The sequence below is a fragment of the Oreochromis aureus genome, linkage group 3 (genome assembly GCF_013358895.1).
Source record: "Oreochromis aureus strain Israel breed Guangdong linkage group 3, ZZ_aureus, whole genome shotgun sequence".
In the NCBI taxonomy this organism is placed as follows: Eukaryota; Metazoa; Chordata; class Actinopteri; order Cichliformes; family Cichlidae; genus Oreochromis; species Oreochromis aureus.
Window position 1 is genome coordinate 12,471,158 of NC_052944.1, and position 17,391 is coordinate 12,488,548.

A 17,391-nucleotide genomic window follows, 5' to 3' on the forward strand; every position below is an offset into this window, starting at 1 on the left:
ATCGTAGAGAGCATTCGGTCCTGATAACTTATTGACGACATCGAGAGATCGCTTGTGTTTAGTGAGCAACCGGGCTTTGATCATGTGTCCTTAATGAAGAATCGCACCGAGTCTCTTACCAGAGCTTGTGTGTACTTAATGAGGTTGTGAGATAATTAATAACTGCTAATCCTGCTGCTAATTTAGTGCCACATATCTGCTGTCGCCTGTGTGCTAACCCTATAGGGAGGATATTGCACACACTGAACACAGCGTGAACTATGGCTTGTCCCTGAATTTAGTTAAATGTATGTTTGCGGGCGTGTGTAAAGGCACCGATGTATGCAGAAGCCTCAGGGAAATCTGGTTTTAATTAACCTATAGCATAGTGTGATTTAATTTGCACACTGCAGACTGGGCACAAGCGAAAAGCGTATGCGTGGTAATGCGGAGTTGCTGGCTGGTGGAACAGCAGGAGGAAACACGGCAGCAGAGGTTAATTTAAAGTTAAACCTATTACAGATTACCTGTAACTTGCTTAAAGCCCACTGGGTGATTAGTTTCCCCTGCAGTTTGGCTCTCGAGTAAACACGCGGTAAATCAAAGCAGAAGCTCCGTGATTTGATTTTCACATTGCAGTCGTCGACAAGTGCCGTCACTGATCGCCGCACGGGAAAATAACCCTTACGTGTCGACGGAAATCTCACAAGGAATCTCGAAAAAGGGGAAACTTTTCTTTGTTTTTGCAGTGTCTAACTGCTGCTTTGTAATCAAATTACTTGAATCCTATTAAATGTTATTCTTCACTTCCGTATCCTGGGGAGAGGAGCGAAGCAGCGGGGAAATTGATTTGTCATACTTATTGATTGATGTTTGCATTCGTAACATGAGGTCAGAGTTTATGTAAGCCCATTTCTCTGTCACGCTCTCCTGTCTTGTGTTTTGCCGCTTGCTCGTCTTCTCCACCGTTTCAGCTTGTCTTAACCCCTTTTACACACACACACACACACACACACACACACACACACACACACACACACAATGACAGACGTACTCAGTGCATCAACCCCAGACTGCAGATCAAGCCTTTCACTGCTTTTAATGAATCCTTTGAAATCAGGCGCCAAAGCCTTGTGTAACGCACACTTTATGCATGCATGCATGAGCAGACATAGAAAGTCTGCAGTTAAAGTGCGGTCTGGATGACGTGTATCCTAATGAGAACTTCAGGAGGAAGCCATCTCCACACAGCTCATTGGATTTACAACTTAAAAGACACTTTAGGGAAATTATTAAGAAACTTCCTTTTTTTCACTTCACTCTGGCGAACCCAAGTTATGTTGATTGTTCCTCTTTTATTTATCTGCATTTGGAATTTTCTGTTTAAAAATAAATCAACATGATCTCCAGACCGGTTGCTGTGCTTTGCTGGATAATCCGCAGACCTCACTGTGAACTGCTTTTATCTGAAGCGACAGTCCCAATAAAATCTGAGGACAGTGTGTATTATGGATTAGCCAGAGCTTTTTGTAATTTTGGCGAACATATCCTTAAGCACCCGGCTTCTTACAGATTAATTCAAAGTGACAAAGGTGCACGCTGTATTATCTTGGGATTGTTTGTTTACAGATAAGCCTTATGCGATATTGAAATGCATTTGCAGAAGGAGGACGAGGACGGAAAATGATCATGGGCTGTATATCAAAGAAGGATGAGCCCGATGCTTTGACCTGTTGGTTTTTAAACTTGAGAACATTTGAGCTTCTAGTTTAGCTTCATTTTCTGGAACCAGAAGTCACAATGAGATTGAGTGGATCGTCAATCCATCAGCTAATGCTAGCAAATATTATGTGACTTAGATCTCAGATCAGTGGAGGTAAAGCGCCCCCTGTCTTAGTACACCTCTCAATTGACTTTATCCCTTAACAAAATTCAAAAGGATTAATTATTTAAAAATTCAATCAGTCAATCAATCAACCCCAGTGCAGTTGTTATGAGTTTTTTGTATCAGGCTGTAAACATAGAAGTCTTTAAGGACTCACTCACCTTTAGAGGAAGCCTTAAGTGGTCACTGGAAGAAATGCAGTTTTTGGTATGTCTGCATTAGCTGTATTTCTAATCTGAGGTTGGCACTTGTCAAAAATGTTCACTTTCAAAACTTGTACATTGATCTCACTTAAATGTGCTTTCCTGTAATTCTTTATTGTCTTGTAATTCAATATGGCCCTGGTCCTGGGACCGCTCTCTGTCCTCTCACACGGATAAATGGAACGCCAGAAGCGAGGACAGCCACAGTAAGATCAAAAAATAGAACAGAGCAGGCGTCAGCCACAACAGACACAGCGTGAAAGAAGAGGCTGAGGCTGAAGTGGATTGCAAAGCAGCTTGCAGCACGCAAAATGACATCACCAGTATGAGTATTTGCCAACTGGATGTGTTGAAAGGTATCAGATGAGCCATCAGCTGATGTGGGCTGGCATTCAGATAACCTGATCTTCAGGCCCAGCTTGACTTTTGTGGCCAGCCTGAAGTAATGCTGTGCTTGATTTTATATCAAAACGGGCACCGCCCTTCTTCACAATAAAGCTGGCTAGAGCTCATTTCAAGTACCAGGCATGACTGGTGAGTGATGAAAGCGACTGGGAAAGATAGCTAACTCAGAACAAGGGAGACAAAAGAGGGATGGTGTCGGAAGAGACTTTGAAAGAGTATGAATATGTTGTGCATGCTGAGGGATCAAAGCTGAAGGGACAGAGCAAATAGTAAGAAGATGTCAGACAGATGTGGGCCGGTCCTGATGTGCGTGCCGTATGTGAATGGGATGTGAGTGTCAGCTGATACACCACCAGAGCACAACACTCATCTGGTGTGCGACACTGAAACAGCTCGGTCACTTCCAATCACTGCTGCTGCTGTCAAGGACATGGCAACACACGCGCGCGCACACGCATGCATGTTTGAACACACACTGACTTACAGTGAATAATCGCACTCATGCAGTTGATATGCATATGACCTTGCATGCGAGCGAACTCTTTCTGTCTCGCGCCGTCTAACACACCCACCCACACGCACGCACAGACACCCACAAATGCCAGTGATCCTCCTCGGTACCCACTCTAACATATGCACGTTCACATCAGCGTACACAGGGGCTTTTTCAGAAATGTATGCAGTCACACACTTCGGCACTACGCGCAAAGCCATGGTCATAAACACACACGAAATAGCTCAAAATAGCTCCCGCGCACCCACCCACACCCGAAGAGACACAGGAACATATGCACAAGTACGCACAAAGTTTAGTCAGATCCGCGGTGGGGAACGGGTCAGTCGCCGTGGGACTGCGGTGTTGTTGTTGCACGCCGAGACAGATGGCAGATCGTGTATGAGTGTGCGCACATTCGTGGCAGGTACAGGTATGAAAGCATGTGGACGTTTTGTGTGTGTGTGACTGTGCGGTTAGCAGGTGCATGTATGGATATGTAGCATAGGCATATTTTTCTGTGTTTGTGCAAGAGCATGAATGACTCCCAGTGGTGTGGTTACGGAGCAGGGCCCCCAGAGCACGGTGCTTGCATTTGCACAATGGCCGAGATAAACAACCTCACCCCACTAATATGAATAATAGAAGAGCTGACTGGAGCCTGCAAACCGAGAAAAAAATGTGTTTGTGCATATTTGTGTGTGTGTGTGTGTGCGCCGCGTGTCGGTTCTGATTTTTTTTTTGTGGGAAGTTTACTGATATGTTGGTGCATGTGTTTATTTGGTAGCTATTTAAATGTCACAGCTTCTCACTCTGCAAATTTGAGTTTCTCTCTCCCGCTCTCTGTTGTATTCCTTTTCTCTATCCATCGGTCATGGTTTCTGCTCTCTATCATTTTGTGATTTTTTTATATGTTCTTAAGCATATGTCAGACTTTTAGCCTTTAATGGAAAGTTTTGGACAGGGTGGGGCAGTGTGTGTGTGTTTGTGTGGTCTAATTGTTGGACAGCACTGGGTAGCGTGTGCAGACAAGAACGTCAAAGTGTTCAATAATGCAGACGTACTCGCTGGTTTATTTATCAGGGTTAAGCTGAAATAAATGACACAGAATCCAGATGGGGAAGGGAGGGGCGACAGAAAAAAGGGGGGACGTGGGGCAGGGTTGGGGAGGAGGGGGGGTTAAAGTGGAAGAGTGAGAGACAGATGAAGAGAGAGAAAGATGGAGAGTGACAGCGAAGTGGAGAGTGAAATAGAGAGGAGAGAAGAGACAACGGAGGGGAGAGGAAGCAGAGAGAAACGCTGCACTGCAGCCTAAATGAGCTGCACCTCTCTGCCACTCGACATTACTTTATGATTCCCCGTGTGCATACGTGCGTGGCTGTGCGTGGCTGCGCGAGTGTGCGGCGCACAAGTTTGTTTGTGACTGCAGTCGGGAGAGTGAAAGATTCAAGGAAAATAATGGAAGGATGGAACGCAGCTGGGTGGAAGAGGTGGGGAATCCAGGGACTGTGAGAAATCTATATCTGTTGAATATTTGATCAAGTTTAAGCCCTCTGATTTGAGCCTCCTGCCAGGCACTAAAGCAACCAAAGACATGGGGGAGAGGAGAGGAAGAGCTGCAGGAAGGAGCGAGAAACAAGATGACCACAGTGAGGGGCTTTCGGCTAGGGTAGGGGTTGTTTTTATACAGATATCCCGCTGGCATGCAAATACAGCTCTGTATATGCCGTCTTTACTTCTGTCAAAGGGCAGAAGAAGGAATAAACTTAGAGAGGACCTACCGTCATCATTTCCAGTAGTTCTAGGCGATGCTGCAAATTTTGGTACGGGGCTAGTATTGCTGATACAGATATTAATGCCAATACTTTTATCATATACAGGCAGGTTATGCCGGGGAGAACAGTGCTCAAGACTGCAAATTCTGAAAATGTTTTAATGACCACTAAATCGCTATTATTTTTACTTTCCACAGTAATTAGTTAACACAACTGAACACCCCTTTCACCTTTTCATGATTTTTGAAACTAGGTTTTTTTTGGAGACCTGGAATGTAAATGTGTTTCTCTCTAAAGGATGTGTATTCCCCGAGTTGGCGAGTGGTTGCTGGCTGTTGTTGGGTGGAATCAGCAACAAAGAGGGTGCTGTACATTTTGTCACCCATCAGACTGCTAGTAGTTCCAGTACACTCACTATCTCACCACCATTCAGTAGTTCAACTTCAAAAAGTTTGATGCAAACGGGAAATAGAGAGAATTTGCCTTTAAACAATAGTGGTGCCTTACTGATGAAGCACATTTCAAAACCACGACTGTGTGCACAACAACTGTCTCTATTTTTGGTTTGCGTTGCACTCTTTCACACGAGTTTTCCATGCAGGCTTTAGGCAACTCAGTAATCTGGTGACCAAAGCAGTTTTAATTAGGTTTTCAGTGCAGCGCTGTATACTGTACCAGTTTCACCTAACAACAGCAACCAACCTCTGCAACCACTTGCCAACCAATCAAGGAATGCACATTTTTCCATAGCAACCAGCGGTTACCAGGGGCCACTGACTGGTCTCTAGGTCTGCGTGAATGTAGTTTGAGCAATCGATTTCACAGCCTTTAGCAGCGATGTCCGGTAACCTGTTGGGCATAGTCTGCTCATTTTGCCATAGTGGGCAGTGTTTGCCACGTGGTTGATAACCAACCAACCTGTGTGACTGAGGTCTAAGTAGAAAACATTAAGCAATTAAAGCCCTCTGAGCTCCATTATTCAAAAATTTGACCATTTAATATAAGCGTCCACCATTGGAACAGTATCATGTCTTGATGATAAAACAAATTGAAAAGCATCATAGGTCTACTTTACCGACCTGCTGAGAAACTAGTCATGTATATATTGTTACATTTACGGTAACAATCAAACTTTCAACCCCAATTTGTTACACAGTTTCTTTTTAAAAGAGTAATCTTCGATAGTTTAGTAGAAAAACTGAATCGGCTTAGCTGAGAACTGAAGCAGAGTCACAGAAACGGTATGATGTCTGTTTGTCAAAGCCCCATTTGGCTTAAAACAGGTGACATCTGACCTGGTGTCCATCTCATCCCATTCAGGCCTTGAGCAGCGTGTAAGTAGATGTTTCCCATCTCTGATCAGCACTTACTTTATTTAGTTATGGCTGTCAGAGCTTCACCGAGTCGAATTCCTCATGAATCCTAATGTATATGAAGCTTTATAAAAGACGGTAAGCAAATAAAGTGAGTAAAGAGGATATCTGGTTCATTCTCAGTTAATTGCATTTTTCGACTTAAGTCCTGCGACTCGCTGGTGTGCGAAAACTCAGCTGAACTCTTCACCTATTTAATTTTTTTCCTTAGAAATTAAAAATAGGAACCTGCACACAAGCGCTCTCTGCCATTCCGACCACACAGAATAAAACCGTGTTGTACATTTTTCAACCTCAAGTGTGTTTATGCTTTCACATCTTTTGTGGCCCTCGGGGGACATGCCTCCAGTTCGCTCCGAGCCAGCCCTCGACAACTATTTTGAGGTGGACCCGAGACTGCTTTTCTAGCCTGCAACACATTTTTCACACTCTACTAAACACGTCGAATTCTTGGGGCGAACAGCCTCAGTTAAACTCTCATGTGTGAAAATAGCCTCAAATAAAGTGCAAAAGTGGAAAATGGAATAGAATAGGCCAGCAGGGGTTTGGTGCAATGGATCCAACTAATTTCCGCCCAAGAGATAAAGTTTATCTGCATCTCTAAATGGATAAGAGAAAGTGGATAGAAGGAAGAATGACTTTATTAAAAATAATAGCAGTCAACTCAAGTGTTTTAAAGGATTATGCTTGATATTCCTCGGAGGTTCTCTGCATGGGTCTTTAGTGTATTCATGGAAATATCTAAACACAATTAAATACAGTGTGCACAGTGTGTCGGGGTGCACAAAACCACTGTAAACATGCACCATATGCTGACACCTATACCGGTGGTACAAATAGGACAAAGACATTTCTGGTAAAGTAAAACGAGGAGAGGGACCAGAATGAGCTGATGTGAAGTGACACTGGGAGAGAGCGAGGGATATTTGGGCAAGAAAAAAAGAGGAGAGACAGAAGAGAAAGGGGAGGGAAAAAAAGAGAAAAAAAGATGTGTGCTGAGTGTGAGTAAGAGAAAGTGACAGATCGCCTGGCCGATTTAGGTCAGCAATCAGAGCTGCGCTACTGTCTGCGAGATTGGCTCTGCGTGTGTGTTTTGGTATGTGTGTGACGTTGGTTCAGAGCTTATGTGTGTGTGGGCGGCGGGTGCATTTGTGGGTGTTTGTGTGGGATTGCGTGATTTTGTGCGGAGGGCTGATGCTGCTGTGTGTGTACGTTTGTGTACTGGGGTAGGGGTTGATTGCATGAGTGAGTGTGAATACGTCTTTCCTGTTAAAGGTCAGACAAGAAAAATCCTTCCCTAATTGGACCGGGCCTGGTTAACGTTGTATGATTCATTTAACCTTCCTACACTGTATGTCTCAGACATACACAAATACACACACAAATACGCATACATTTCTCGTTCCCCGTCGCGACTTGATGAACAAAGGCATCATTGTGCTGCTACCTTCTGCTGAGGCAGAAGGATGTGTTTCCTGGCAATCAGGCACTGCGGAGGTGGTGAAGGGGGGTTTAAACAAGCACACCTCTCAGCTGACCTCTGCCATCAGTAGAACGTATTACCCCGCTAATATAGCCTTGATTTAGTGCCTAGGTTCACGCAAACATGACCTCTGATCAACATAATGAACATGTTCACAGAGACAGATGTGTAGCCGCGTACACAAACGTGTGTGTGTGTGTGTGTGCATTTGCTTGCACACACGCTAATGACATTTGTGTTGAAACGTTTTACGATAACCCGTCTGTCCTCCCCTTGAATGGCTCACCGTTTTGGGAACATACAGTTATTCTTTTTCTCAGTGTGGGCTAAAAATTGCCTTGAGCAAGGGCACGGTTGACCTAGCTTAACATAACAACTACAAACAGTAAAAAGCTGCTTGGTTGACTCTACTCAAAGCAGAAAGAAAGGACCTCTAATTGTTTGTTTTAATTGAATTTTTAAAAAAGTCAAATTTAAATCAATTTTGTAATTAAATGTTTAAATTCTTGCCTGGCGTTAGCATGTGTTTAGCCTAGCTTTGCATAACGGAAGGAAGTGTGGGTGTGATGACATTTTGACAATAACCATGACATTTTAAAGGCAACTGAATAACCATATGATGTCATTAATACATATTCAATAACATGTATATAAAATATCCAGCACCTTAACCTTCCAGTTAACAAGTTAGCTATAAGGTAGTAGCTAAAAAGCCAGCTAGCTAGACAAAACATGACGGAGAGATGTTTTTTTTTTTTTACTTAAAAAACTCTTTCTGAGCCTTAATTTGTATTTTGAGTGTAATTAATTTGCTAAAAATGTACAAAACACTCATCAAATAAAGTTAAAGATTTGGCTAGTAGCATTATTTTTTTTCTCAGCGTTTCTATATATTATACATTTTTCATACAGTGGTTACATCAGATCATTTTTTCACAATATTCATTAAAAACTTGTTTTGACAGACCTGACTGGAAGCTTATACACAGACAAATTTAAAAAATAAATCAAATAGAGTTGGAATTGGAATTAGAGGTCAAAGGTGTTTAATGGTGTTCGTTTAAGCTAAGGTTAACGCAAAGTTGCCTTGTCTGGACTTCAGCAATATATTTACTCTACACAGACGGAATTTTGAGGTTAATCTCTCATCAAAGTCTAAGGAAAGAAAAACTTATATTCGTGTTTCCCCAAAATATCCAATCATTCCTTTAAAAGAACAAAAGAGCGCAGACACACTGCCGGTGCTGTTTTTGAGGAGAGGAGTTTGTCTCTGGCACGTGTGAAGCAGATTACCGTGTTCTTGGAGCGTGATCGGACCCAGCAGCTGTTCAGTTGAAGAAGATGAAGAGGAAGACGTAGAGAGGGAGGAGAAAAAGTAAGGGAGCGAGGGAGAGCGAGAGAGCAAATTATAGGGAAACAGACAAGCAAGAAGAATTTGAGCACACACAAGAAGAAAGGGAGGGACTGGGAGAAGCAGAGGAAGGGTCTGCGGCGGACGGCGTGGTGAAAGAAGGGATTTTTTGTGCTCTGTGACGAGACAGTTGAAGAAGACTTTGTTGACACTCAGAGGAGCAAGAGCGCCCACGGCTCAAAGACACAAGGACAAACAATCAGCTGCAAATCCTTTTTAACCACCATTTAAGCAGCCCTAATTACCCCAAAAACTCCACAAAGAACATCATTATCATGCTGCGCTCGTGCGTGTGCGCGTTGTGTGCGTGCATGCATGTGTTCTCCACTTGTTTATTGAAGAGAGATTCATTAGCGGACTGGATGTTTACTTGTTCTCGACTAATCGTCATTGTTGTGAGATACTTTGGGTGAATTTCACAAATACAACAAGCCATTTGCTGCAGATTTTTTTTGTTTTTGCACCCCCCCCCCGCCTCTTACCATCAGAGCCCCCACCAGATCCCCAGTCAGAAACCCTCCACCTTTATTGGTCAGAGGATCTCTCTCTCTCTCGCTTGCTCTCTCTCGCCCTCAGGGTGGCTTATACTTTACTCGAGGTTCAACCGAAGCCAAAAAACAGCTTAATTTGATGCATGTTGTCCGCTCTGGAGAGCCAAGGGTTTGATAATTGTTTAGAATGCGCCGAACGTGCGAGCCAAAAAAGCCGGGGTATTGGAACGGGCGGTGGAACTAATGGTCCTGATGTTGTCATGGTCCGTGTAAGTCTTTGTGATGTGCCGCGAGGCCAGACAGGGCGAGGCGCAGTGGTCGCAAATCAGCAGCAGGGTTTGGCATCTTGAATGTCACAGGCAGCAGAGCACTGAGTAAGCGATACAGTGGAGAGTTTGAGATGAAGACGACTTGATGTAGTCCCCGTAGTTCCAGTATTAATCCTCTCTATTCCCTCTGGGAGGGTGTGTGTGTGGGGGGGCTTATCTTCCATATTAGTACCACACATCTGCTCCTGCAGTATGTGCTGATTATATATTGATGTTGAGGGGGTGGGGGGTGGATAATTGAATACCCTCGTCATTTCTCCACTTCAGACTATCTCAAGTAGATGGGGGGAGCTAGTTTTTTACCTCTGTGTGTGCACACATATATGTGTGTGTGTGTGTGTGTGCCCATTTGTCTGCACCCTTTTGTCCGCCTGCAACCCCCCCGGCTCCAGCTTCAGATCCGGGCCCTAACCACGGCTCCAGCCCTGCTAACCACTGGTTTAATATATGCAATTAAGAAGCTAATTAGAGTAATTAATTCAGCCAGGGCCAAGGCCCAGCCTGGCCCCTATTCACAGCTTTGGAACTGCCATAATCCTCCTCCCTCTGCACACACACACACACACACAGACATACTAACCACACAAAGAATAACACACACTCAGACGCTGCTATGCCCTCATTATGAGCGGGGTCTTTGTTAGCTGTGTGTGTGCGGTGCCAGAGAAGTCGGAGATGAAGAAAAGGGCGTAAATAAAGACAGAGGAAAAGTGAGGCAGTCAGTCCGCTGTAATGAGTGAAAACAGTGAACTAATTCATTGGCACCTCCAGCCGTGCTCGGCTGCTCTCTTGGTGGCGCTGCGAGGGAAGAGGGCCCCGTTGTGACAGAATAGCGTCTTACCTCATCATTTAGCAACAGTTCCGCTGCCGCCGCCACTTCAGGAGGTCGGCTCGCCTTAACGGAGAATACCCCGGCCTGTTTTTTATTGGTTTAACCTTTATTTATCCGGGTTTGTCCGTCTGAAGATTTAAGCACTGCTTTTACTACCCTGACCTCGCCAAGAAAGCACCATTACATTATTACAGATCCTGTTCAAATTATTTCAAGCCTTAATTAAGAGAAAAGACCTATTTATTTTATTTTATTTTATTTTACTGTATAACAAGGCAGGCGGGGTGGTTTGTTAGTCTTCGGTGATTCATATGCACGCCATAAACCTTTGATAGCTTGCATTTGGCTCGGCTCTCGCTGTACAGAAAGAAGAGGCAAAGTAATTCCAGGTTTGTTATTTTTGGAGTGTGATTAGGAAATGTGTGATGAATTGAAGATTAGAGGAGCGGGACAGATTTACAGCACTTGGAGCGCGCTGTTTTAAATGGATTACTGATAAAGTAATCGAAGAAGTTCTGGCGACAGCGCTCGGGAAGAAAAAGGTCGCTCAACCCACAAATATGACACCGAGTGACAAATTAGTCATAGTTTATTTAGGGTTTGCGCTTTATATGAAATGCTTACACCATTCTGCGCATTTGCTGGGATTTGGGTTGCCTGTTTTTTTCTTTTTTAACCACTTAGCAGTCCTGTGGAACTGATATTTTTAGCTAAGTACCCCTCGTTTGAAGACATTGATGTTGAAGTGCACTCTCTTTGCTCCCTGACTGCAGAGAGTACATCCCACTTATATCAATCCTTATACCAGCTAATCAGTTCTTGTTATGTGAGGTTTTTTGTCAGTCACTTGGTGAGTGGAAAATATCTTCCATCTGTCATGTTTTGGCATACTTTGGCAGCTTAAAAAAAAAATACAGGCCTTTAAAAGAGCTGCTAGCAGTCCTTGGAGGTAAGAGTAGTGGGCTTGTGATCCTGCGGGAGCTTGGTGTTCTGTGCTGTCAGTGCTGTGTGTGTGAATGGCGCGTTTAAAATATGAATTAGCCTTAGCCGTTTTTACACTAGAACCTGGCACTTGACCCCGTTAAAAGTTTAACTCAGGTGGGAAACTCTTTCTCTGCTCAGTCTTCTCTAGCTCTGTCATTTTGTATGTCTGTCACTCTGTCGCCAGCTCTTTTTCTGCACGAAACCCCCATTACTCTTTTAGACGCTCCCTCTCCCCGTCTTTCAGGTCTCTGCAGCAAGTCGAAAAGCTGCACGAAAAAGCGAGCAGAGCAGAGACATGTGCATTTTTTTGTCTCCATGAGAAAATCCAAATCTTTTCTATAGGTTGGATAGACTGAGCTCTTTGAAAAGTACACAAAGTACATGTTGTGCTAATTTTAGTGTTGCACTCTACTCGAGTAGCTTTGCATGATTCAAATTCAAGTTCAAACTGGTTATCTTGTTCAGATCTTCAGTTCAGACACTAAAAAAAAGCTGATCGGAGGCCCCAGGATTGAATGGCAGGTGGGCGGGGCTTCTCTGCTCTCACTGAGAGCACTGTCAAAGGGGTTAGTTGTACATGGCCTGATCTTATCACTATGAAACTCTGGGCCATTTCAGAATGCACGAGTCACAAAATAAAAAGCAGCACAAACTCCAAAAGGGAAACTAAATGCAAGCATCCGTCCTGCAAAAGAGCACTTAAGCAAGACGGCGAGTCTTTACTAACAAAATAAAAGCACGATAACCAGTTTGATATCATATCATATATTTTCAGGGATGTTTTTTTTTATCCTCATAGTGAGTGGGTACAGTACAGCATTTCCCTTAAGGGCACTTTGACTGAACAATGGATCCATCCCGCGACCCTTCATTTTAAGGGTCAGCGACAGATATCGATTTTTATCGAGGTCTTTAATATCTCTCTGCAACTCTGGAGCAATTTTTTAACAATCACATCTCCGTGAAATTGTTTTGGCATGTAGGAATGTTCTGAGGTGGTTCTCTTACAGCTACAGTTGCCACACGGGTTTATTTTGCACACTTGTTTTTAATCCACCTCAACGAACCTGGCGTTGTGTACTTTATTTCTGCAGCATGAGCGCGATCTTATCGGGTTAATAAAGCTTGTTGAACTTGAAAACTAAGGTGACAGGAAGAGGCAGACGGCTATCTTTCAGCTGTCAGATAAAATAAACCGTGCACCAAACAGGCAAGAATGCAAACAAACCTTAGGACAGCACTGAGTACTAATGAGCACACACACACACACACACACACACGTACTGGTTTTTCCAGCCCTACAGCAGACAACCGTGGATGATTTCACTTAAGTAAACTAGACCTGGAGACTAGATGCTAAAACATGCATTTGAGGGGAAGGGTGGGGAAGGGTGGTGGTGGTGTGGATGCACCATCTCACACACACACACAATGTTAAGCATCCACCCCAGGACATGCTCGTGACGTGCAAATAAGATTAAATGCACAAATGTAAACACACTTAAACTGAGGACAGAGTGACACATGCAGAGTGCAAATACACCCACGTTTCTGCAAAAAAAGCAGAGACAAGCACAAGCGGGAATTTGCACACGCAAACACACACAGACACAAACACACACACACATTCAGTTTTAAAGAAAAAGACAACAACAAAAAAACCAGACAGACTGCTGTACAGCTAAACACACACTTTTTAGCAGGCTGCTTTAATCACAGAGGAGCTAAACAAACCCAACTGTCATCATGCTCTTCCTCACATTGTTACACACATATCGAAACCCACTCACACACACACACACACATGCACGCAAACAGTATATAATTGCCCTATGCTTTCTGCTGTCCATCATCTTCCCCTTCATATCTCACCCTTCTTTCCACTTTCTCTCTGTCCAATCTCTCCCTCGAGCGGCACGCAGGCACAGATGTCAAGATGTATTATTTCTGGCTGGTCGGCTCTCATGTTTTGTATAAGTGTGTGTGTCTTTTTCCTGCTTTCCTCTTTTGGAAACGGGAATAATGTCGGTGGTGGTGGTGAGGGGGGAGACGGCCTGGCGAGAAAGAGGAAGGGTACCGTACTGGTAAAGATTATTTCAGAATTCCAGCAAAATGCGCTAAAGTTTACATTACCAAAAGAGCACGCACACACGCGCAGATGCACATCTCACTGTTCTGGTATTGCAGTCATGGTTCAAGGACATTTAAGGCAAGCACACACTGGCGCTTTGTATTGAATCTGTGTCGATCCATTAGAAGGACCTCCCTGCTCGTCGGGATTGCGTTATGGCCGAGTCTTGGCTGGTGCATTTAAACACTAAAGCTGAGCCAGGTTTGAAGTGCTTCTGTGTGTGTGTGTAGACAGTGTCTACAGTGCATGACATAGCCAGCCTGGTTGAAAGAATGGCATGCAATGAGAAAAGAAAACTTGAGGGAGAAAAGAAAAGAATGTTTTTCTTTGTCCTGCAAGCTTACCTATGAGTTGAGGCATTAAAATGGAGAGTCACGGTGGCCCCTCAAATGAAAAGAAATCTTAATAGTAATGCAAAAATAAATGGAATAATGTAGGGATAGTCAAACTATGGCTTTTATGTGAAGAAAATCGAGTTGTAGCTAAGCAGCAAAGCCCATTAATCAGCGGCAGACTGGTCCTGAAGCTACGACACTGCGCGCTGAAAGCAGAGAAGTCAAAACTAAGTGAGTAAGTCAGAAAAAGCAGCCTAATGCACTGATTCTGGGGCTGCCCTTTGTGGCCTAAGGGTTAATATGCCAATCATGATCATTATCATTCCTCATCTCTCTCTAACCTCATTCTCTGTGCTGTTGCTATCTAATAAAGGCACAATATGCCCCTAATAATTCCCATGGTTTCTAAGCATTTTTTTTTCTCTAGAAAATAAAATGCAGCAATATAGCATTTGGTTGCATAACCCATTTACTGAGTTTAATAAACAGCTTGCTACTGGAAATAGAATGGCCAAATTGGCCCGGGTACTCCAGAGCTACTAGAAGATGCATTAAGTGGAGGAATCTGTGGACAAAACAGTTCTGAGGATGCCCTGGAGGTAAGTCGGTAGCTATAAGGGCATTTCTGTTTGCATTTGCACACCAATAGGAAAACTAATGTAATGTTTTAAACAGTTGGGTGGTTGGCATAACAGCAACTTGACTATACCAACAACAAGTTGAAGGTTACCGGGATTAGACCTTTGAGTTTGTTATGTGTCCAACTGTTAGTGGTGAAAGCACCCATTGTATGCTATTTGAAGTTAGATAACATACCATTGCAACACACTGTTCTCTTTATATGTTGTTAGGTAGAACAGGAGTCACTGACCTTAGACCGAAGCTTATGCCAGCGTCCTGCAGATCCTGCAGAGCAGGTGATGATAACCTCAAAGAGCCGGACTAACCTATCCTTCTGTGGCAAAGCATAGAAAACAGTAAAAGTCCAGATCCACTTTGGCGCGTGTGGGCTTTGACTTTCTTGTAATTCAGCTTCATCATCAGTCTCACCACTTTGCTTTGCTGCGTGGGAGGCCTGAGGGAGCAAATTGATATATTTGACTTGATGAGTAAAAATCGGGTTATATTTCCTCCGTTGCACGTAGGCTTTATAAAGCGTGGACGTTAATGTCAGTCCAGTTCTCTGTTTGGTGTTTCATTTTTAGAACTAGCTCTGGTTTGCACAGCTGTTGCCAAAGTACCTCTGCAATGTCTCAGCTAATACATTTTTAGTTATTTTTTAATTCCTTTTTTAAATAAGGGGGTTGCTGGTGATGCTTATGTCCCTCAAAGGTTCCTTATGTGCTGGAGAGTACCAAAGCTAACAGGAAACAGCTAATAGCAAACATGTATCTGTAGCTTTATATGAATTATTTATATGAGCCTATTAACTTGCATCTTTTCATACCTTACAGCACCAATGAATCCTCTGCTTCTTTTAACCGTTCGTCAGTGCGATCCTTAACGTTTTTTTTACTTCTGTCATGTCTGGTCCATCACGTTGTTGTCTCCCCAAAAGCACTTTTGTTGTCTTTTGTGTGCTTTCTCTTGTTTTCTTTAGTTGCAGTTTGTTTGGCCAGGTGAGCTAACGTGCTAACGTGACCACATTTGTAAATTTACAGGTTGGACAGCACTGTAAATTACTGCGATTAAATAATGCGAGGCGCACAAATCCTCCAAAAAGCAGATCATATCCACAGATCTTCAAATTAAAAACCAAAACAATCTTAAGTGGCTCCGTTTTAATCACCGGAGAACACAGTAGGCATTTAACTCCAGTTTTCCTCCTTGACCAGCAACACTTCACATGAATTCCAGGGAACAGAAAAAAAACTCAATTATCTTTTGTCAGGGGAACACTGGTGACTGCATGTTCTGCATTTTCCATTTACTGAGATGAGATGTAACTGTTTAATTTTTCAGATCCAACTTTTAATGCTGCGAGCACAACAAAATCCTGCACGCTGACTTTGTATCGAGATGTTGGCAGCAACCTCAGGAACGCTGTTTCCAAACTTGGGCAAAGAAAACAGAAAACTACCCATGACATGGCATAAATAATACGTTTTACTTAAATATATTTTAACAGCTCCTTTAACAACTTCAAAGATGGAACAAGCTAAACTGGTGAACTCTACGCCATCATTACATGTAATTGAGCTTGCCCACCCACAAGCAAATGCTGTTTGATTTTTGTTATTGCTCTCTATCTGACGCTAAATCAAGACGTGGCGTTTTTCTGGTCTGCGACGGCGCTCTATTTTCTAGCGGTGGGCCGGCCAACGAGAGACTGCACCCGGGAGTTTTAGCAGCCGAGCTTAATGATGTATAATGTAGATTAAACCTCTGTTGTGAGGCACTTTAGCTAAAGCCTAAATAAAGTTTTCCTTAATGGCAAATCCAATCGTTTCAAAGGTCTTTCCTATAGGTTCAGTCACGCTTCGGCAGTGGGCCGGACTTGAACAGTTTATCAGTGTAGGAAGAGATGGGAATAATTAGTGCTGTGTGTTTGTGAGAGAGAGAGAGAGTGTGTGTGTGTTTCGGTAGATTTTGGAGAGATGAGAGAATCTTAAAGGTATGCGTGTTTATTAGATGGTGGACTTCAAAGTTGCACTCGGGCTCATTAAAATGTTTGATTGCGTTGGTGTTTATGTGCATGTTCTTCCTGGAGCGCATCATTTATCACACACACACACACACACACACAAACAAACAGTGTTGTGTTCCAGTGGCTGGCGGCTTTTGTCCTTTCCGAGCTCTCGTGGAGTTCATTAAAAGCCTTAATTAGACTGACAGTTATGTGTAATTACAGTCTTTAAGATGTACAGCTCCTCTGCAGGCCCACTCTGTCACTGCCTCCTTTCAAAAGTCATTGTTTGAAAGGAGAAACTCTGAGAAAGTGTTGGTGCGTGTTTCCGAACCCTAACCTCTGAGTTCTTAGGCTCTGGTTTGCCATTAAAAATCACCCCAGCGACATTTCTGAGGCCCCTCCCAGCCTCCTTCCACCCCACAGATTCGGTCGTTTTCCTCTCCCTTCTCTCTCACATTTTCGCCCTCACTCCTTTCTCCTCTTCGTTCACACCCTTCTGCTTCCCTTCTTCTTAATTTAGAAACCCCTCCCTTCCCTCCGCCGCCATCTTCCCACTTGCTCGCACTTTCTTTCTCTCCTGCTACATGTCACAGATCGCTGTCACATTCCTCCCTTCAGACCGTTGACCCACTTCCCTCTTTTCAGCATCATTC

The 17,391-nt window shown here is 43.6% G+C and overlaps 1 protein-coding gene across 1 annotated transcript in view; it reads left to right on the plus strand.

Moving 5' to 3' along the window:
* Positions 1–17,391, plus strand: part of efnb3b (ephrin-B3b) — an 88,719-nt gene that overhangs the window by 44,453 nt on the left and 26,875 nt on the right. The window lies entirely within an intron of this gene.